Source organism: Mastigoproctus giganteus, chromosome 8 (assembly GCF_048544385.1).
Source record: "Mastigoproctus giganteus isolate SK-2022 chromosome 8, ASM4854438v1, whole genome shotgun sequence".
NCBI lineage: Eukaryota > Metazoa > Arthropoda > Arachnida > Uropygi > Thelyphonidae > Mastigoproctus > Mastigoproctus giganteus.
The window spans coordinates 135,344,718-135,366,573 of record NC_143582.1 but is presented as its reverse complement, the minus strand read 5'-3'; the positions used below and the strand labels follow the sequence as shown (position 1 = coordinate 135,366,573).

At 41.3% G+C, this 21,856-nt stretch overlaps 1 long non-coding RNA gene across 2 annotated transcripts in view; it reads left to right on the top strand.

Annotated features, from left to right (window-relative positions):
* The window catches only part of LOC150081836 (uncharacterized), a 146,789-nt gene that overhangs the window by 30,295 nt on the left and 94,638 nt on the right, over positions 1 to 21,856 (top strand). Inside the window, exon 2 of one of the 2 annotated variants that reach the window (XR_016547256.1) lies at positions 21,311 to 21,379. This is a non-coding gene — a long non-coding RNA (uncharacterized LOC150081836). Of the gene's footprint in view, positions 1 to 21,022; positions 21,380 to 21,856 lie in introns of those variants that run through there. The other variant, XR_016547255.1, reaches the window with a different exon arrangement.

The following is a 21,856-nucleotide window of genomic DNA, read 5'->3' as shown; positions in this document are numbered from 1 at the left end:
TTGTTCTGGGACGCTGTTGGAATGTTGCTAGCGGATCACCTTCAGAAAGGCCAGACAATTACTCAGACATTATGCAGCATTTACGTGAAAACGTCAAAGACAAACGCCGAAGATAACTGAGCACAGGAGTCTTGTCCCTCCAGGACAACACATGCTAACAAGTCTGTCATTGCCATGGCTGCACTGCATGAGTACAGCTTGGAAACTTCGGGCCGTCCTCCATTTTCACGAGATCTAGCACCATCGGTCTTTCACATATTTCCCAATTTGAAAAAATACCTGGGTGGATCCATTTTTCCACCGACAGTGACGTCATTGCTGCAGTGGATGTGTCAAGAGAAAACTTTCTTCACAGGTGGAATCAATGCATTGCAGCATCGGTGGAAAACATTTATTGACTCAAAAAGGGAACTACGTTGAAAAGTAACAAATTACCAGACCCCTCAGATAAACCCTTCATACTCAGACCGCGAACTTTTCATACGCCCCTCTTATGTTGAGAAACATTCAGAGCTTATTTTAAAAGAACATGTGGGTAATGAATTTAGTGATTTAGATTTAACAAAGTGCAACATTTAACGTGCTATGAAAATATATATACACTGAGTGATCACTGAATTATGACCATCCCTATGAAAACTGAATGCGACCCCTTGATGACGTGAGGTACGAGAGTGCAGAGTTAGTCGACCTATAGATAAGTCGACCCTTATCTATGCTTAGAAACCTTATCTAAGCATAGATAAGGTTTCAGTTGGTAGTAAAATTCCGAGCGTGATGGGTAAAAGGAAGGATTTATCGGACTTTGAAAAAGGACAGATTGTGGGTGCTCGACGAGCTGGTGCCTCGATTTCCCAAACGGTTGAACTGGTGGGGCGTTCGAGAGCCGCCGTAGTTAAAGTGTACCAGGACTGGACGTCAAAATGGTCAAACAACGACCCGATGGCAAAACCAAAGATCAGCGAAAGGTTGATGTTAGAGGTGAGCGCCGGGTCCGACGACTCGAACAGGCGAACAGGCGCAGCACTGTTGAAGAGTTGACTACCCAATACAACATGGGCCAACCCGGAACAATATCTGGCATAACCATGCGTCGCACGCTCGCGCGTATGGGCTATACTAGCAGACGATCCCTACAGCATCCCCTCCTAACCAAGGTTCATCGGCGCAAAAGTCTCGCCTGGTGCAAAGAGTATGCAAGTTGGACGTTACAGGACTGAAAGAAGTTGTGCTGGTCTGAGGAATCACGTTATTTACTCCACACCATGGATAGTCGTGTACGGATTTGGCGTGAACAGCATGAGGCTCTTGATCCATCATGCATGGTGTCAAAAGTGCAGGCCGGTGGAGGCGGTTGTATGGAGTGGGGCATGTTTCACTGGCAGGAACAGGAACCCCTGGTGCATGTGGAACAACGTATCAGTGGTCTCCGCTATCGTCAACTGCTTTCCGACTGTGTACACCCCGCTGTGTTACACTTTTTCCCGAATGGCAATGGTGTCTTCGAAGACGACAATGCGTCGAGCCATTGGGCATTTGTTGTGCAGAAATGGTTTGAGGAACACAGTTCTGACTTCCAGCATATCGATTGGCCTCCGAACTTCTCGATATCAATCCCATAGAACACTTGTGGGACACTATGGAAAGGCATATCAGGCGTCTGGATACACCAATCACCTCCATACCTGCATTGCTGACCACATTACACAGCTTGGTTGGCCATACCTCCCGAACGCTTCCAAAATCTCGTTGAATCAATGCCACGTCGGATAGCTGCTGTACTGAGGGCAAAAAAGAGGCCCTATGAAGTATTAGGTAGGTGGTCATAATTCAGTGATCACTCAGTGTATAATGCTGGCACATCTATTTTTTCCATCTATTGAATCAAGAAGAACTATTTATTCCAACGTTCGTGCGAAATGGAATGTGCAAAAACAAACCAAGTGATAAACCTTTTGTATTTATTAACGATAAATATACCATAATAATAGTATTTCGAGAGATTCTAATTTAAAATTTTTAACAGTTGCTGGTGCCGTTCATATAAATTAATGAATTCTTTGTTTATACTCCGGTACGACCACGTAAGTGTCACAGGAGCTCAAAAGATGCAGAGAATACATAAACATTCTACTGTATTTAGGAATCTGTTCTGTAGAGATGGTTAGTAAAATATAGAAGATTACTTAGTCTCAACTGTGTCTACAGCATTGTCAGGAGTGTTGTCAATAAAATGGCTGAATTTGAACTCCTGGTTAGGACAACTAATGTTGATATAATAGGGCTAACAGAAACGCGGTTCCATCAAGAAATTAGTGATGATGAGTTTCAGTACGGTATGTGTAATGTATTTAGAAGGACAGGAAGATATAAGGGGGTGGATAGGTCATGTTTCTGATCAAAAGTAGCCTGAACGCGACAAGAGCTTTTGCTGAGTCTGAAGTTATGCTTGCCAGCATGCAGTCTGTTAGTCGGAAGCAACGGAACAATGAGAGTGGGAGTAATCTCCAGAGGAGAAGATTGTGAAAGATGTGACGAGAGTCTTTACACGCAGATGGAATGGGCAAGCAAGCGTGAATGTCTTATTATGGGTGACCTTAACCTTCCCCAAATTGATTGGAATAAGGGGGAGGGAAACTCACGATGGGAAAAAGTTTTTAAATAAACTAGATGATTATTATTTGTACCAGCAAGTTAGAGAAAGTACTAGGGGTGATAATATTATTGACCTTATCGTTACTGATGAGTCAGATGACATCACAGGGCTTAAAGTAGAGGAACCATTGTCAAGAAGTGATCATGCACTCGTCAGCTGCAAGATGAAGAAAGATTTAGTAATGGTTAAAGGTAGAGGCACGGGTTTTAATTTCAGACGAGGGAACTTTGACAGTTTAAGACGCTATACATCATCTGTGAAATGAGTGGATTGCCGAGGGATGGCGAATACATTTGCATTACGGAATACTGTACATCAGGCAACACAGCAGCAATCTCCAAGGCAGAATGCGATGGTCCCACGGGAACTAGTTATTGTTGGTAATTCTATTGTCAGGGAGACGGGGAATGTATTATGCAAAAAAGGAAAGGTGGAACAGGACCAGGGTATGTCTTCCGGTGGAGAAAATTGATGACGTTATAGGGCAGATATCATCTTTTAAGGGCACAAAAGGTGATATTGTTGTTACACGTTGCACTAATAACCTAAGAGTAAGAGATCTGCAGTTTTACTTAACACGTACAGGTACTCTAAATTCTGAAAAAAAAAGTCGCGAGTTGGTGTTAAATTTGAAAGTGTCTGCAATTCTGCCCAGACACGATAGGAGGGAGTATATGATGGGAGCCTCGTCAATCAATTCAGCCCTGGAGAGATTGTGCAAGGCTCACGGAATAGAATTTTTTTCAGCGTGGTCTGTGCTTGCTAACAGGAGAGACTGCTTCTGTAGTGATGGGATACATTTAAATAAAAATCGTGCAAGAATATTTTCTGATGCTATCGATGCACTGTTAGGTGGGTCGGAAAACTGCTAGCTTGAGGGGATTCACAGACTAAAAGTTTAAAAGTAACCGCAGGCGGAGGCGAAAGTGATTCTTGCACTGCTTGTATTGTAATGAGCAGCAGCCTAGAGAGCAAGTTGCCAGGGATTTTGAGATCTGCTGGGAGTCATCATGGGACAAGTAAAAACATGGGCCGTGTTAAGGTAACTAAGAGCAAGAATAGGTGCATGTATACTTGTATGCTAGAAGTACAGAAAATAAATTTGATCTTTTGAAGTGCTGATCAAGGCATTAAAGGCAGATATTGTTGGGATATCAGAGACATGTGTCACACAGATATAAGCAGTGTAGAATTGGAATTTGGGGAGTACAATGTGTACAGAAAGGATAGACAGGGTAGGAAGAAAGGAGGGGTTATGCTGTTAGTTAAGAAACATAAAATCTAGGGAAGTGCATCCAGTTGACATGGGTGGAGAGTGCAATGTTGAGTCTGTTTGGTGTGACATAAACACTGGGAAAAAGAAAATATGAGTGTGTTATAGGCCTAATGACTCTGATGAATACAACGAACAGTTTTGCAGAGAAATGGAGTGTGCCAGAAAATCAGAATGTCTTGTAATGGGCGGTTTTAATTTTCCAGATATTGACTGAAACTTGTGGGTTGGTCACTCACACGTTAGCAAATATTTTGTGGATTTATTGGAGGATTGTTTTCTTCAGCAACATATTCGAGGGGCAACCAGAGGGAGTAATCCCCCCTTGATCTGATTATCAGCAGTGATTATTCATGCATTAAGAATTTGCAGATAAAGGAACCACTCGATGACGGTGATTAGTGTACTGATGTGGGATTTACTTAAAGAAGTAACTACCATCAACGGTAAAGGGAAGGATTTTTGCTTTAGTAAAGGTGACTACAGTGGTCTCAGACAACCTATTGATGAATGAGTAATTTTGTATCTACATTCACACATGAGGAGTTGTTCAATAAGGTAAATGCCAGAAGTTTATCAAACTCTGACAGGGAGCTAAGTGATTTTGTAATAACTGAGAGCAAAGTGGAGGAGATATTGTTGAAGTTAAACATAAAAAAAGGCACCTGGGTTGGATGAATCTATATTGAAGTTATTCCAATATAACTCCAGTTATACTGAAGGAGGCAACAAGGGAAGTTAGCAAACCCTTAGCTATAATTATGGAGCATCCTTACATTCAGGGGAGGTACCCATGGACTGGGGATGTGCAAATGTATCCCCAAATTCACAAAGGGGTTTCAAAGCATGACACAAATAATTATAGACCTGTTTAACTTCTGTTCCGAGGAAAATAATGGAGTAACTGGTTAGAGAGGTAATACAGGATCACCTAGACAAGACTGCAGTAATCGTTCAAACACAGCATGGGTTTGTGAAGGGGAAATCTTGTCTGACCAATTTAATTGGATACTACGATGTCATTACAAAGGAAATGAATGCAAAAAAATAATTTTGATATCATATACTTGAGTTTCAGGCAAGTTTTTGATACTTTTGCACATGGAAGACTGCTGTAGAAATTGAAGCGGAACCCATTATGGGAAAGTTGCTGCAGTGGATAAAGGGATGGATGAGTGGGAGACGGCAGAGAGTGGTAATAAATAGACACTGCTCTACGTGGACTAATGTTATTATTGGATTACCCCAGGGTTCAGTGCTGGGCCCATTGTTGTTTTGTGTTTTTATTAATGATATCGATGAAGGTAATCAGGTTTAATGTCCAAGTTTGCAGGTGATACAAAGGTTGTTAATGAAACTACAGACGGTATGATAGTGCAACAGAAATTCTGGAAAAGTTAATCTAAACTATCTAAAACAATCTAGAAAAGTTAAGCAGATGAGTAAAAAGTGGCAACTGAAGTTTAACATTGACAAATGCAAAGTACTGCATGTGGGTAGCAGTAACCCTAAGAAAACCGTACCAACTGTGTGGTACGACACTCAGGGAGGTGGAGAATGAAAAAGACCTGGGGGTAATTGTTCAGTCAGATATGAAGTTCTCTGCAGTGCAGATGGGCTCCCAGACCTGGTCATGGAGTTTTGTCAATAATATATTGGAATTTTGCTAGCAGAGACAAGGAGATGATTATCCCTTTGTAGAAGGCAATGGGTCAGGCCACACCTTGAGTACTGTGTACAGGTCTTGAGGCCTCATTTTAGGAAAGATGTAGAGTTCCTAGAACGAGTACAGAGAATGGCAACAAGATTGGTGAGTGGAACAAATGGATGCGCTTATAATGAAACACTTAAGTTCTGCAAGTTGCAGCATCTGGAGACTAGGCACCTGCGAAGTGATCTGATTGAGATGTATAAGGCCTTGAATGGTTTACTATACTATTACTATATTAGGGTTACCCGTAAATGATTACATTAACCCGTATTCGTGTTTGTAAATTGCGTGTGTTCTCTGGTCGATTTGCCTGTTTTGCTGGACGAAAAAACGTTTGTTTCTGAGGGAAAAAGAACCTTGCTATCTACGCCTGAGACCGACTAACTCAGCCACGGAGTGGAAAAAGCCCATTAAAGTTCCTCGCGTCATCGATGGGATTCGAACCCGGGCCTTTTCCACTCGGTGTGGGGAGAACGGTGACGATACCACTGTGCTACCAACGCAGACCCTTGAATGGTTTGAGAAGGCTCAATGCTGACGAGATGTTTCCACTTGGTCAGACTAAGAACCCGAGGGAACATAGATTCAAATAGATCCAGGATAACGCCTCCCCAGACGAGAACACCTCAACCGCCATATCGATCCCTTTCAGTGATGTTTGTGTGATGATACCGTGTGCCAACCTCTCGCCAGATTAGCTGACATCCGGAATCGCTGCTGAGACTGAATCTACTCTCATTAGTTAAGAGTGTCTTAGGTAAAGATTTTGTGGTTGTAACGTTTAGAAATAGTGTTGATCCTTAAGTTTTGCACACCAGTGTAGTACATCTTATTAAATGTCAATCAGGTTGTGACGCTTGCTATATAGGCAGCACCACTACAAAATACGGGTCAACAAAAACAGCTAACACACGTGCGTATTACCACTATAATAGTTTCAGGACAAATCAATCAAGTACTGAGCTTACATAACATGTCCTGGCTCATAATCATTGTTCTTCAGTAGATTCCGCTATTATCCTAATCAAATTAAAGTCAAATTATAAATTACTGTTATAAGAAACACTAGCGATAGAGTGGTTCCGCCATAATACTTCGCTTGAAATATTGAACGCAAAATCGCCGTTCAATCTCTCTCCATATGGAGTCTTACGCGCGTTACATTCTCACGTGTCTGAGCAAAAGCATCATGGGAATTCTTGAACTTATTTTCGACTCCGTCTCTACTCATCTTTAGTCGACTGATGATGAATGTCCTCGAAAGTCTGTCGTTTACACTCTTGGATTCTTACGTTTTAATTTTTAAGATTTTAGTTTGCATTTACATGGTGATTTTATAAGATGACAACCGGGGGAATGGGCGGTGCACTTCATCTTCTTCCTCCTGGTCTAGTCTTAAAGGTACTAAAGTTTTAGAATTTTCTGTTTTTAATTAATTTATGTTTCTAATGTCTTTTACCTCCCAAACTTCAATTTAATTAACACTGATAAATAAGGCAAGTACCGAAAAAATAAGCATTTGCTAGAATGCTGAATTGAACAATCAAAAACGGTACTTTAAGATTTATTATAAATTCTTATTTCGGTTAATCATGCTGACTTAAGGCTATTTTGACACAATTACTCATGAGCTGGATTTAGGGAATGATTTCGACATAGTATATTTGGATTTTAGCAAAGTATTTAACTCGGTCCTGCAAAGTAAGTAAGCAAACCGTTACCATAATTATGAAAGCTTCCTTGGACTCAGCAGAGGTCCCCATGGACTGGAGATGTGCAAATGTGTCCCCAATTCTCAAAGAGTGACATGAATAATTACAGACCTGTTAGAGGGGACATCCCCTGAGTAATGCACTATAGGATCATCTAGACATACCGCAGTTATAGTTTACAGCTTAGTTTTGTTAAGGGGAATCTTGTCTGACAAATTTGATTGGATACTATGATGTGTTAACAAAGGAACTGGATGCAAAAAATAATTTTGATATCATATACTTGGATTTTAGGAAAACTTTTGATACGGTTGCACATGGAAGACTACTGTACAAATTGGAGCAGTAAGTCATTAAGGGCAAGTTGCTACAATGGATAAAAAGATGGTTGAGTGGGAGAAGAGAGAGAGTGGCAGTCAATGGACACTGCTCTTTGTGGACTATTCTTATTAGTGCCCCCCCCCCCCAGTGTTGGGCCAAGTGTTGTTTTCTGTATTTATCAATGATATTGATGAAGGTATGTCAGGGTTAATGTCTACGTTTGCAGATGACATGAAGGTTGGGAGGGTTGAATTTATTAATAACAGTAATGATAGTATATTACTGCAAGGATCTAGAAAAGTTTATCAGACGGCCTGAGGCGGCAACTGAAATTTAACGTTGACAAATGTACAGTACTGTAAATGTGTAGCAGTAACCCCAGAGTAACGTACCAACTGTGTGGTACTACACTCAGGGTAGTAGAGAATGAAAAGGACCTGGGGTAATTGTGCAGTCAGATATGAAGTTTTTTGAGCAGTGCAGATAGACTACAAGGGTAGTTAATGGTGTCTTGTTAATAATATACGGAAATTTTGCTAGCATGGATAAGGAAGTGATTGTTTCATTGTATAAGGCAATGCTCAGGCCACACCTTGAATACTGCGTGAAGCATTACTTATTCGAGGTAGTGCAATATCATGGCAACTCGTCGTGAAGGCAGAGCACAATATGAGAAAGAGCAAATGATGCCCACAACAACTACTTTGTAGTTTTTTAAGGTTGTCTATGGTGTATCTAAACACCGATATTATACTTGAATACTGCATACAGGTCTGGAGGGCCTTATTTCAGGAAGGATGTAGAGCTGCTGGAACGAGTTCAGAGAAGGGCAACGAGATTGGTGAGTGGAACAAAAGATTCCTGTTACCAAGAAAGATTTAAGTTCTGAAAATTTGCAGCATCTGGAGACTAGGCACCAGCGAGGTGATCTAATTGAAGTGTATAAGACCTTGAATGGTTTGAGCAAGTTGAATGCTGATGGGATTCTTCCTCTTGCTCTGATTACTCACCTGAGGGGACATAAATTCAAATGGAAGAAAGACGGTTGTAGAATAGATGTGCGGATATTTGTCTTTAGCCAGCGAGTGGTTGATAGCTGGAAAAAACTTCCATCTGTCGTAGTGGAGGTTGAAAACTTATATAAATTCAAGGCATAACTAGACAAGCATTTGGAGTGAATGGATGGGTGAAACAGGAATGTTTTTATTTTTATTTTTTTTTATTTATTTGGCTGATGCTATACAAATTTGCTTTCTTACATCATATGCTTCTACTAATACTAAGTCTAATAGGTTCTACGGTTACTTCCCTGATTGCTTGCATTTTGAATTTGCTGTTGGTAACGTCATCAGATGGTCCCACTGTACAGAATTTAAAAATCGTCTGTTACAAAAACAAAAACGCCTCCCTTTATCCTTGACAGCAGTTATGTCTTTAAAAACATCCCACATCAGTACACTAGTACACTGATAACAGGGTCTTTTATCTGAAGATTCTAAATGCATGAAGAATCGCTGCTGATAATCAGTTCAACAGTATTGCTTCTTCTTTTTGACTCTCTAACAAGCTCTTTTAGAAAACAGCCATCCAGTGTACCTACTTGCTAGTGCGTGAGTGATTGACCCACAAGTTCCAGTCAATATGTGGATATTTAAAATACCCTATTATATGACATTTTAATTTATTGGCCTGCTCTATGTCTATATTTAGTTGTGAATTATATACATTATAAACATTATGCCTATGATGTCAGAACAAACTTACGCAAAATTGCATTAACAACCCAGGCAGTGCATCCAATTAATTGCATTAATTGGATGCACTGCCTGACATTTAATATGCTTCTTTACTAACAGCATAATACCTTCTCCCCCTCCTGTTCTGTTTGTTCTTTCTGTGTCCCCACTGTCACACGCCCTTCCATTAAGGCAGGCACCTCAGCTACTTATATTATTCAAGGTTTAGGCCTAAATGGATGTCAGATGAACATCGAGGGACGAAGGCAAACTAAGGGCAGAAATGAAAGTCAGGTGTGCTTGTCTTCCTCATCATTGGATGGGACAGGAGGACATGTTCTGATAGTAAAAGCAGCTGAGGGATCAAGATTGAAAAATAGTGATGAGGTGCGTTTAGCAGTAACTAAAGAGCTTAAAAGCAGCTTAAAGAAAATTAGAATAAAGAGGCTTCGGAAGATTAGGGACAATGGTGTGGTATTGGAGATGCAAATAGAAAAGGAGCTACAAGAGGTAAAGGAATGTGAGAGCATTAAACGATTGGGCGTGATTCTCTTGACTCCAAAAGAGCCAGGGCGAAAAATAATACTGTATGATGTGGAAAAAACGATCAACAAGGAAGACCTGTTAGAAGACTTATAGAACAAAAATTTACTAAATATGAACATCTCCAGGTAGGAAGTGGAGATGGAGATATTTGTCCGTTTTTGCAGTATTAATAAAGCAAAAACAGGAAACAATTGGATCCTCCAGGTGTCAAGCCGTATTAGAAGTCATTTATTGCTGCATGATAGGATTTTCATTGGCTTCATGTCGTATAAGTTCAATGACTTTCATTTAATTACCTTGTGCTACAATTGCCAGAGATTTGGTCCTACAGCCAGAACATGTTACCGCACAGACCTGTTTGCAGTCACTGTGCAGGTATAGGACACTCGTACACATTCTGTACTCATCAGCGAGAACAACCGATCTGTTCCAATTGTAAGGCCAAAAATCGAGCAGCAAATCATTCGGTAAGTAAACTGTTCAAAATACTTGAATGCATTTAAGTTGGTCAAAGAAAGAGCATGACAATTTGATAACGTTAATGGTAGATATTGATAATCACTTAATTCTTAATCAGTACAATGCAAAATCGAATGGTAACCTACGTATACTACAGATTAATGCTCACAAATCCAGATCGGTGGCTGATAAAGTTAGACTAGTATGCAGCAGAAAGAATATTGATATATTGATATAGCCTGCATACAGGAACCATACTTAGTGAAAGGTCGGCCTACAGGATATCCACTTTCAGCACGTGTACTCTGTGCAGATGAACGAGACTTAAGAGCTGAAATTGTACTGTTTAATAAGGACATTTGTTATTACTGTTATAAATTCGTTGTTCTCTGTACAGATGGTGCATATAGGGGTGGAGTCAGATCTTGCATCATTCTGTTTATGTTGTATGTATCGTCATCACTCAACAGACATTAATATCTACATCAGGTACATGGAACAGGTTCAAAATCACGGATAGTAATTCAGTAATATTTGCGATAGAATCTAACGCAAGATCAGCATCGTGGTTTGATAGAATTACAAATGATCGTGGTCGTCAACTAGATGAATTCTTGGCTTGTTGTGGATTGCTTATACAATATCTGCCAAGTTCGGATTGTACTTTCTTCACTGTTAATGGAGAATCAAATATTGACTTGACAATCTGTAACGTAAGGGCAGCTGGTATCGTGGACGATTGTGTGGTTAAGAGCAGTTTGGGTCTGCTCTGGTCATCGGGCCATTGTATTTTCTGTCAGGGACATAACAAAACTAGCTCCGTCTCAGGAACAGTTACGACGATTTTATATCAAAAATGCAAAGTGGAATAGATTTGACGAATATATTCATGTCCGACTTGGGAATCTGGGCATTTGGGTATTCAGTCAAATGTCTGGAGAGAATGCAAGGGAGTTACTTCAGCGCTCTTTCTTTGAGGCTTCCAGCACGTCTAGGAAGCAAAAGAACTGTAATAGGATTCCAATTAAATGGTGGTCTGGTGAGTTAAGCTAACTTCGGAAGCAGGTTCATAAAGCGCGGAAAAGGTACCAATGAAGTCGGCGGGAACAATGGGGAGGAGGAAGTTAATGTACTTAAAGTAGAGTATCAGAGGATATGGAGTGCATATGTGCGTATGATATCTAAATCAAAATTAACTGGAGAACTTTGGTTAGAACAGTGGGCAATGAGAACCCATGGGGAATTGTATATAAACTATGCACTGGCAAGACTAAAATATATAATGGAGATACAGCATACTCTATTGGAAGTGTTGACGAGGAAAGTACAAGTTAGAGAGAAAGTATGCCTGCAATTTTGGATCATCTGATTGGAGATACTATCTCTGAGCAAGATGAGGAACGGATGTTGATGAAAAGGCTTAATCATGCTTACTCTGTGGCACATGACAAGTATCCCTTTAGCCTGATTGAACTCTGTGATGCAGTACAGCAGATAAGGAACAATAAATGCCCAGGGATTGACCTCATGGAAGGAGAGGTCATTAAGCGGGCTCTTCGACTGATACCAGGGATCCTTCTTGAAGTTTTTAATAGCTGCCTGCGTGACGAGGCCTTTCCATCACCATGGAAGGATGCCCTATTAAAGCTGATATTGAAGGGACCATCTAGGCCAAAAAATGATCCACGATCTTATTGACCTATTGCCCTCCTCCCTGGATTAGGAATGGTGTTTGAAATGATGCTGATGAGATGGATTACTGACTATACTGAAAAAAACTTAGGCTGGTCTGGCAGACAATATGGTTTTACTCCAGGTCGTGGAACAGAAGATGCGCTTCGGGCATTGCGAAACTATATATTAGGCTCGAACAGTAAGTATGTCCTTGGAATCTTTATTGACTTTGAGGGAACTTTTTGACTCCATTCAATGGAGCAGCGTTCTTATGATGTTAAGACTTGCAGGCTGCTCAGCTAAGATCTTTAGAGTGGTAAAGACTACTTCACGTACCGTACAGTGACTGTTAAGTCGTCGGTTGGTTCTATTGTATGAGAGGTGACCAGGGGATGCCCACAAGGATCAGTTTTTGGACCACTAACGTGGAACCTAGTTTTGGAGGACTGGCAGCGTAGGGACTTCGAGCATACAGAGATGGCGGCATATGCCGATGATCTTATGCTGCTTATTGAAGAAATTCACTGATGCACTAGAAACCAGGTCACAGCAGGTTTTGCTTGAACTTAATAACTGGTGTAGGTTACATAAACTGACTGTATCAGGAACCAAAACAGGGACAATTGTCTTCAAGGGTAATTTTTTGTGTAGAAAACCCCCCGTTGTGAGAATGAATGGGTCGAGCCTAAATTCGGCAAGGTAATTAAATACCTGGGCATTATGTTTGACAGATCTTTGACTTTCAACTCACATTTTACTTATTTATCAGAAAAGGTGAGGAAATTTATTGGAATCACTAGAGTTGGCTGGAGAATAAAAGGTAAGGCGCTGAACTTGCTATATGAATCTGTATTTATCCCCATGATAATGTATGGTGCACCAATTTGGTTTGAGCGTGTATGTGGAAAAGTACTAGAAAGCTCAATTCCATTTAAAGAGTAATGCTCCTTAGGATGTGAATGGCATGCAGAACTGTGTCGATCCCAGCTTTGTAGGTTGTGACTGGAAAATTGCCTGTTGATCTGCATTTGGTGTATTGTGCATTTGCTTACTTCATCCACCGTGGCATTCCCTGTTCTTTTCTGAATGTAGAGGTGGACATCTTGGTAGATCCCACGAAGGAAAGGGCAAGAATCTGGATGCTTTGGTAAAAGTCTGGCAAGAGCGTTGGAGTGTTTGTGATAAAGGGCAGATTTACATAAAAAATTTTCCCAGATTAGATTTAAGAAATGCAGCCTCGATAAAATTCAAATGTTTTGTCCCAAACTTACAAGCTATGTTCTTATTGACTGGTCGTGGTTCGATTAATGCAAAGTTGCAGGATTTAGGAATTACTGAAAGATCTAGTTGCCATTGTGGCAAAAGAGAATCATGGGAACATATTATGTAAAGCGATCTACGAATTGAATTGGTAACTCGGGTTAGTAATCTCAATCTTATGGCAGAAGGCTGCGAGACAATTCTAGTTGATAAACAGGAGAACTTGGCTTTCCAAACTTTTGCAACTGCAATATTTCTTAGGTGGAAGACTCTTGTGCATCTGAAAGCCTTGGATTTGTAATGCCCTATGGTGTAGTGCCGAATTACCTAAAGTTCTAAGTGTAAGTGTAAGTGTAAGTGTGTGTTGTTGTCTTACGGCACCAGGGGTTTCCCCCATCTCCGCGTTGCTTTCATTGTGGTGAACCAGTTCACTGGGAAATGCCAGAGATTTAAAAGTGTGTGGGAATTGTTCATGTGTTGTGTTCTGTACCGTTGTTCATCTGGTCGTTTAGCCGTTGGACCCCTATTGAGGCGCAACGTTGTCCCACTTACGCCCCGTGGAGGCAGGCCAGGAACCCAGTAGCTGTAGATTCACTCTGGCAGGTCCTGCCGCTTAATTTCCTGGGATTTCGGCGGCTAGGACCTTAAAAAAAAAAAAAAAAATAAATAAATAAATAAAATAAAATAAAATTAAAAAAAATAAATAAATAATAATAATAATAAAAAACAAATAAAAAAAATATATATATAAGTAAATAAAAAATCTGCGCTGGGGTAATGTCGCTTTGGTTTGCTAGGCCGAGTTTTGGGCGTAAGGTAATTTTATCATATTAAGTTTTTGACGTGTGGGGCTTTCGCTATGATGAAGGTAGAGAGGGGAGGGAGACCGAAGATTGGGGGCAAAAGACAGAAATATGGGGCCAATAGAGTAGATAGCCCCAGTTTTCAGTGGGGCATGCCCATGCCCCACCAGAGTAGAAGTTTGGGGGTGGAGGAGAAGGAACAAAAAATGTCCCCTCCCCCCAAGGAAGTGGGAATAATAGGTGAAGAGGGCGAGGGTGTCCTCTTCAGATCGCCATCAAGCTGTTTGCAACTGTGCTGCGTTTAGTCTGTTCTCTACTGTCTGTGCTGCATTCCCCCGTCCTTGCTTTTCTCTTCCGTGTGATCAGCACTCTTCTTGTCCAAGTACTGGTCCTCTGCAGGGTTTCAGTTTTTTTGTCACATTTGGCGCCGATTTTTGTCAATCTCTGTGTACGTTGCTGTAGATAGCTATTAGTGTTTTTCTCCTGGTGAATAAGTCTTGCGCATACTGGGAGAGTGCCCTATATTCATCCTCAGTGTCCAGGAAGTGGTGCTCCAGTCCTTTTGGGAAGTATCTTAACCTTGTTATTAGTAGCCCTCTGAGGTCTTCATAGTGTTGACAATCATAGACTATGTGGCTCCAGCTTTCACTTTCCCCACATATGCAGTTGGGGTCCTCAACGAGTCGGAAGCTAAACAGCTTCTCCTTGTAGGGTCCGTGTCCGGTTAATAGTGTTGTCATATGGCCCTGGGAAGTACCACGGTGGCTGCTTTGGGTATATTTTCTGGAGGTCTGGTAGAAATCTTTTTGTTACTTCGCCTTTTGTAGTCTCTGTCCATCTTCTCTGCCAAAGATCTAGGAGGTAGGTCTGTAGCCTATTTTTTTCGTGTTTTAGGTTGCCCGCCGGGTCTGTCGTGTATCCTTGGTGGGTAGCGGCCACACCCCTGGCCAGCAAAAACAGTAGCCCCGCCTGAACTGCCTCCAGGTCCAGAGGGAGCGCTCCAGCAAGTACCTGCAAAGCTGGGGTACTTACCGTGCTGCAGGCGCGCGTTGTTGATAGCAGTATGGTCCTTTGGGTCATTTCTAGTGTTCTTTTGTTGACTACCAGTGTCGTTTTTGGATACCACACCGCTGCAGCATAGGTGATTGCAGGCAGGAAGGTTGTTTTATAGTAAAGCATCAGTGCTTTTTTCTTGAGTCCCCAATCTTTCCTTGTGATTCTGGTTACCAGTCCAGGGTATCCTCTGATTTTTCTTCTGATGTATTTCAGATGCGGCTGGAACGTCAAGTTTTTATCTAGGATAACGCCCAGATACTTCAGTTGGCTCACAAATTTGATTGTTACATTGTTGATTTTAATTTGCGGGGGTCGTCGTAGTTGCAGAGTCCCCTTTAGCAGGATCGATGAGGTCTTGTCTGACGATATTTTCAGCTGGTTCTTTGATGCCCATTGCTGCAGCCGCTGCAGTGCCTGATTTGCCAGCGTCTCCAATTGGGCCCTGGAGTCCGCCTCCACCGTCAATGTCAAGTCGTCCGCGAAGGCGTGTACTGCCACAGAACCCAGGTCCGTAGTCAGGAATTCATCGAGGACCATTGTCCACAGAAGCGGCCCAAGCACCGACCCCTGCGGACATCCTCTGTGCACCTCTCTTGTTATTTTTTGATAGTGTACATTGATTTCCACTCTTCTTTGTGTTAAATAGCTTTCGATTACTTTGTAGAGGTTAAGAGGCACCTCAGCCTCCCTCAACCTTGCCAGGACGCTTGGCCACCAAAGTGAATCAAACGCCCCAGCAAAGTCAACAGAGATGAGCAGCAGATACTTTCGTCTACAATCCTGGAAAATCCTTAGCAAGTTTCCCAGTGCGTCCACGGTTGAGGATCCTGGTCTGAAGCCATACTGATTTCTGGCATGTAGGCCTGCCGCTTCATAGTGTTTTATAACCCTCACATGGAGTAATCTTTCAAACAATTTGCTTGCCACTGGGAGCAGTGCGATGGGTCGATATGAATCCGGAAATTCTGGATTTTTGGTAGGATTTTTCAGTATTAGTTTTAAATTTGCTGTTTTCCATGCAGTTGGGAAATGTCCTGTTTCCAAGCATCTATTGTATAGTGTTAGGAGTAGGTGCGGATTGTATTCCACGGTTTTCTTGAGTATTTCAGGCTCAATAAGATCGAGGCCCGGGCATTTTCTATTTCTGACCCTACTAGCGGCCACGCTGAGTTCATCCAAAGTGAAGGGAGGCTCAATCGCCTGGTTTCTGTAGTTATCGTTTCTGTCGTATGTCTGTTTCTGACCTGGCATAGTTAACATATTTGGTTTTTGATATATTCTGTCGAGTATGTTATTCATCGACTGCTCCCAGGTTGTGGTGAGATCTCCCTGCCGAGTCCCCCCTAGGCAGTCTATTGGTTGTTACTTTGTAGACAATGCCCCAGGGGTCATTGTTCCCTGCTGTGGAGACCAAGGACTCCCAAGAGCGTCTTTTACTTGTCTTTATGGCGTCAGTGTACCGGTTTCTTATTTGTCTATATATTTGCCTCAGGGCTTCAACCTCATTTGCTGGCCATGTTCTTCGGGCCCTCTGGAAGTCCTTCCTACTCTTGTTCATTTGTCGCCGGAGCATGGCAATGTCCCGGGTCCACCAGGGGACTGCGCCCAGTCAGGGGTGTTTCTTCCTGATAGTTTGGTTGCTGATATCTATCATCAATTTAGTAATTGCCTTCTGCAGTTCGTTCGGATTATTCTGTGGATCTAGGGACGGAAGTTTGTTGTTAACCGCTGTAGTTAGTAGCTCTTTGTATTGGGGCCAATCTGCCTTGACAACTGCGTATCTGTGGGGTGTTTGTATATTTGCTGTTGTTCTTGGCAGCGTTCTTGTTACTTTGCAGGTGATGACTCGATGGTCCGAGATGGTCCAAGCGTCTTCCATCCTCCAGTCGGTCACGTGGTTCGCCAGGTTCCTAGTTGCTAGGGTGATATCGATGGTGGCCTCCCAGAGGGTGGCCACCATCGGAGGCATACTATCCTGACTGCATAACACCGACTATAAAGTTTCCCTCTGGTCAGATGGTCTGGGGATGCATAACAAGTAAAGTGGTTAGGCGAATTAATTTTATTAAAGGAACGGTGAATGCAGAAACCTACACTTATCTTGGAGGAGTGCTTGAAACCCGTTATTAGGGATCTCCACACAAACGTCCAAAACTGCATTTTTCAACAGAACTGAGCACCTTGCCACACAGAAAAATTAGTAAGTTTTATTTTATTTAGTTTTATGATGAGTTTGTCTTCTTGTTTCACAAGGCTTGAAATATACTTACACCAGTGTTTTCCCTCGTTTTTCTCCCTTAAGGTGCAGTGATACCTCAGAAATACTGGCATTACTGTGTTGGACTGGCCCGGCAACAGTGCAGATTTGAACCCTATTGAAAATTGCTGGTACATAATGTCTAAAATTGCTCAGAAGAAGCCAACAAGTAAGATTCAGCTGCATTGTAAGGGTGTGGTACCATGAAATTGGGCAACCGTATATCCAGAGTTGATTGAATCTATGCCAGATTCTTGCAAGGCTGTAATTGCAGCTCGAAGAGGAACAACAAAATATTGAGGACTTATTTTGCTGATTTGTAGTATATAATACTAGTACGTTAACTTGTCATTTCAATCTGTACACGTAAATGCAATAAAATGTATGTTTGGTTGTTACAATTGTCATTTGCATGATTTCTCATATTTCAATTAATTTCGAGTAATTACAGACCAGTTAGTTTAACTTCTGTTCCGGGTAAAATAATGGAGTCGCTGGTTAAAGATGCATTGCAGGATCATCTAGACAAGACTGCAGCAATAATTCAGACACAGCATGGGTTTGTTAAGGGAAAGTCTTGTCTGACAAATTTGATAGGATATTATGATGTGGTCACAAAGGAACTGGATACGAAAAATAATTTTGATATCATATATTTGGATTTCAGGAAAGCTTTTGACACTGTTGCGCATGGAAGACTATTGTACAAATTGGAGCAGAATGGTATTAAGGGTAAGTTGCTACAATGGATAAAAGGATGGTTAAGTGCTAGAAGACAGAGGGTGGTAATCAATGGGTGCTGCTCTTCTTGGACTAATGTTATTAGTGGAGTCCCACAGGGTTCGGTGTTAAGTCCACTGTTGTTTTGTATATTTATCAATGATATTGATGAAGGTATATCAGGCTTAATGTCGAAGTTTGCAGATGATACAAAGGTTGGCAGGGTTGTTAATGACAGTAATAGCAGTGTGCTACTGCAACAGGATCTAGATAATTTGGGCATATGGGCTAAGAAGTGGCAACTGAAGTTTAACATTGACAAATGCAAAGTACTACATATGGGTAGAAGTAACCCCAGAGAAACGTACCAACTGTGTGGTACTACACTTAAGGTGGTAGAAAATGAAAAAGACCTGGGAGTAATTGTGCAGGCAGATATGAAGTTTTCTGAGTAATGCAGACAGTCTGCCAGGGCAGGTCATGTGGATTTGTCAATGATATATAGGACTTTTGCTAGCAGGGAAAAGGAGGTGATTATCTCTCTGTATAAGGCAATGGTCAGGCCACGCCTTGAGTACTGCGTACAGGTCTGGAGGCCTCATTTTAGGAAGGATGTAGATTTACTTGAGCGTGTACAGAGAAGGGCAACAAGATTGGTGAGGGGAATGAAGGGATCCTCTTACCAAGAGAGGCTTAAGTTCTGCAAATTGCAGTGGCTGGAGACTAGGCACCTGCGCGGTGATCTGATTGAGGTATATAAGGCCTTGAATGGGTTGAGCACGCTGAATTCTGATGGGATCCTTCCACTTGTTCAGATTACGAACCTAAGGGGGCATAAATTCAAATTAAGAAAAGACAGATGTAGAATAGATGTGCGGAAATTTGCCTTTAGCCAGCGGGTGGTTAATTGCTGGAACAAACTTCCATCTGACGTTGTGGAAGTTGATAGGTTGAATAAATTTAAGGAGGAACTGGACAGGCATTTGGAGGGATTGGTGTGATTTTTTTTTTTTTTTTTTTTTTTGGCTGATGCTGCATAAGCTCATACATTTGCTTTCTTGCATCACATGCCACTACTACTACTACTACGCTGTTTACCCTTTCGGAAGGTATGTATGCAATTAGGCATATCAGATGGAGTCTTTTATTGGATTTCATTCACAGATATATGTATCCCATCTAACAAATGCATTTCGAACATTTCTACAACCCACAACGCAGCGCAAAACACATATGTAAAATTATGATGCATTTTTTTGTCCGCCACTGTACAATATCAGATGAATTTTGGATATGGCCAAACTATTGGGACGGGAGTGACTACCCCAGAAAATCCAAGTTAAAATACTACACATTCTTTCTTTCCCTTTCTCTTTTTTTCTAGTTCTTATTCTTTCCACCTACTGAACTACATTGCTTGACAAAATTAACAGAACACGTAGCAAACGTGGTGTGACTGTGCAGCTTGCGATGAAGCGGGACAAAATTTGATACGGTGGTGGTGTACCATAGAATAACGATGAAATGAGGAGACAGCAAGAATCTTCGGACGGGAAAAGGGACATTTATAGGGGTTGTATAAGAATTACCAAAAAGGTCACATTACAGAAGTCGATACAAGATGCTCGAAAATACGGTCACATAACATCGGTACAGCGTATAATCCCTTCCAACGGCTAAACAGGCCTGAACACCCTTATATCGAGCAGTGAACTATGCTCGATATAAGGGTGTCTATAAGTTTCTGTGGCAACAAATCCAATTCTTCCATCAGTGCAGATCTTAGCTCACCAAGTGACCACGTAGTTGGCTGTAGGCGTGTAGTGCGACATCCAAGTGCCTCCCACACATGTTAGATTGGATTGAAGTCTAGTGATGATGCTAGCCACAGCATTCGTTGGTATTTTCAGTTTCAAGATATTCCTCCACCACCTGAGCTCTGTGCAGTGGAGTTGTCTATGAAAAGAAAATCTAGGCCAACCGCAACACAAAAAAGTCGCACACAAGGTTCGAGGATCTCTTCTCGGTATCTCTGTGCAGTTGTAGTAGTGGTAGTAGTAGTAGTGGCATGTGATGCAAGAAAGCATGTGTATGAGCTTATGCATCAGCCAAAAAAAAAAAAAAAAAAATCACACCAATCCCTCCAAATGCCTGTCCAGTTCCTCCTTAAATTTATTCAACCTATCAACTTCCACAACGACAGATGGAAGTTTGTTCTAGCAATTAACCACCAGCTGGCTAAAGGCAAATTTCCGCACATCTATTCTACATCTGTCTTTTCTTAATTTGAATTTATGCCCCCTTAGGTTCGTAATCTGAACAAGTGGAAGGATCCCATCAGAATTCAGCGTACTCAACCCATTCAAGGCGTTATACACCTCAAATATGGTACTCCTATCAAAAACATAGAGTGGTGCGGCCGTTGATCATTATTCGGCCTCACACGAGGACACCGCCTCCACCACAAGTGTCCCTTTCTCTGATGTTGGAGGGATGGTATCGCATTCCTAGTTGTCTCCAGATGAAATAACATCTAGAACCTGTTTTTAGTCTAAAACGGGATTAATCCCACACCCCTTCTCTTGGAAACTAACGATTTTTTACAAGTAAAACAGGCAAAGCGATTAGAGAATATATGCAATCTTTAGACAAGTATAATCTTAGTTGTTTTAGAGTTAAAACATATGAATAAATTTATATTTATTGTAAATTACTTTCATATTTAATACTAATATTGTGTAAAGTAACAAAAATCAAATTAAATTCTGGATAATTTTAAGTGAATATAAAGAAAGAAGTAATGTATTATTCTACTTATTGTTCAGTGCCGTCGTGGTATGGTAGGCATCCAGGCAAATGCCTAGGGCGCCATTTGGGTTGGGGCGCTTCACCGTCGTTTGGATTATTTAAGTTGGTGGGTAATCCATGTGCCCTAGGCAAATGATTGATTTGCTTAGGTCGCAAAGATATCTCACGATGGCACTTATACATAATACAATCTGCCAATAAGAACCGAAGCCAGAGCTACAACATATTTAGTTAATTTTTAAAAAAAAGTCTTAAGTTCACAATTTTATTATTCATAATATTCCAGTGACTGCATTATTTTATCTTCCTATACAAAAGATCTTCATCGTCATGTACAAGCCAAGTTCTCTGCCGAAGACAGCCATAAAAATGCTAAAGATAATGATGGTAAGTAATTCCATCCATTTGATAATATGTCCAAAAATATTATGAGTATTGTATTTTACTTTGTTTTTCATCTCCGACAGATCTCCAAAACTGTTACTGTATATAGTGGGGAAACTCCACTATATACAGTAACACTCCACTATATACATATACAGAAACTCCACTATATACTATATTCTGAGTGCTCCGCCTTTAATAACTGTATCAAACAATCCATCAATTTTGCCCCTCCCCTTCCGGTCTCCGCGGTGGCGGATGTGGTAGTTTGGTAATTACCCTATTCAGGACACCCCAGTATCAAAACGGTTAGAGTTAGCGCTGTAAAAATTGGTGGGTATGTCAATTAGGGTATGGGGAAGAGATTTAGCATTAGCATTAGTAGAGGCATATGATGCAAGAAAGCAAGCTTATTCAGCATCAGCCAAAAAAAAAAAAAAAAAAAACCCACTCCCATTTCACCCCTCTGTTCGTTCGAAA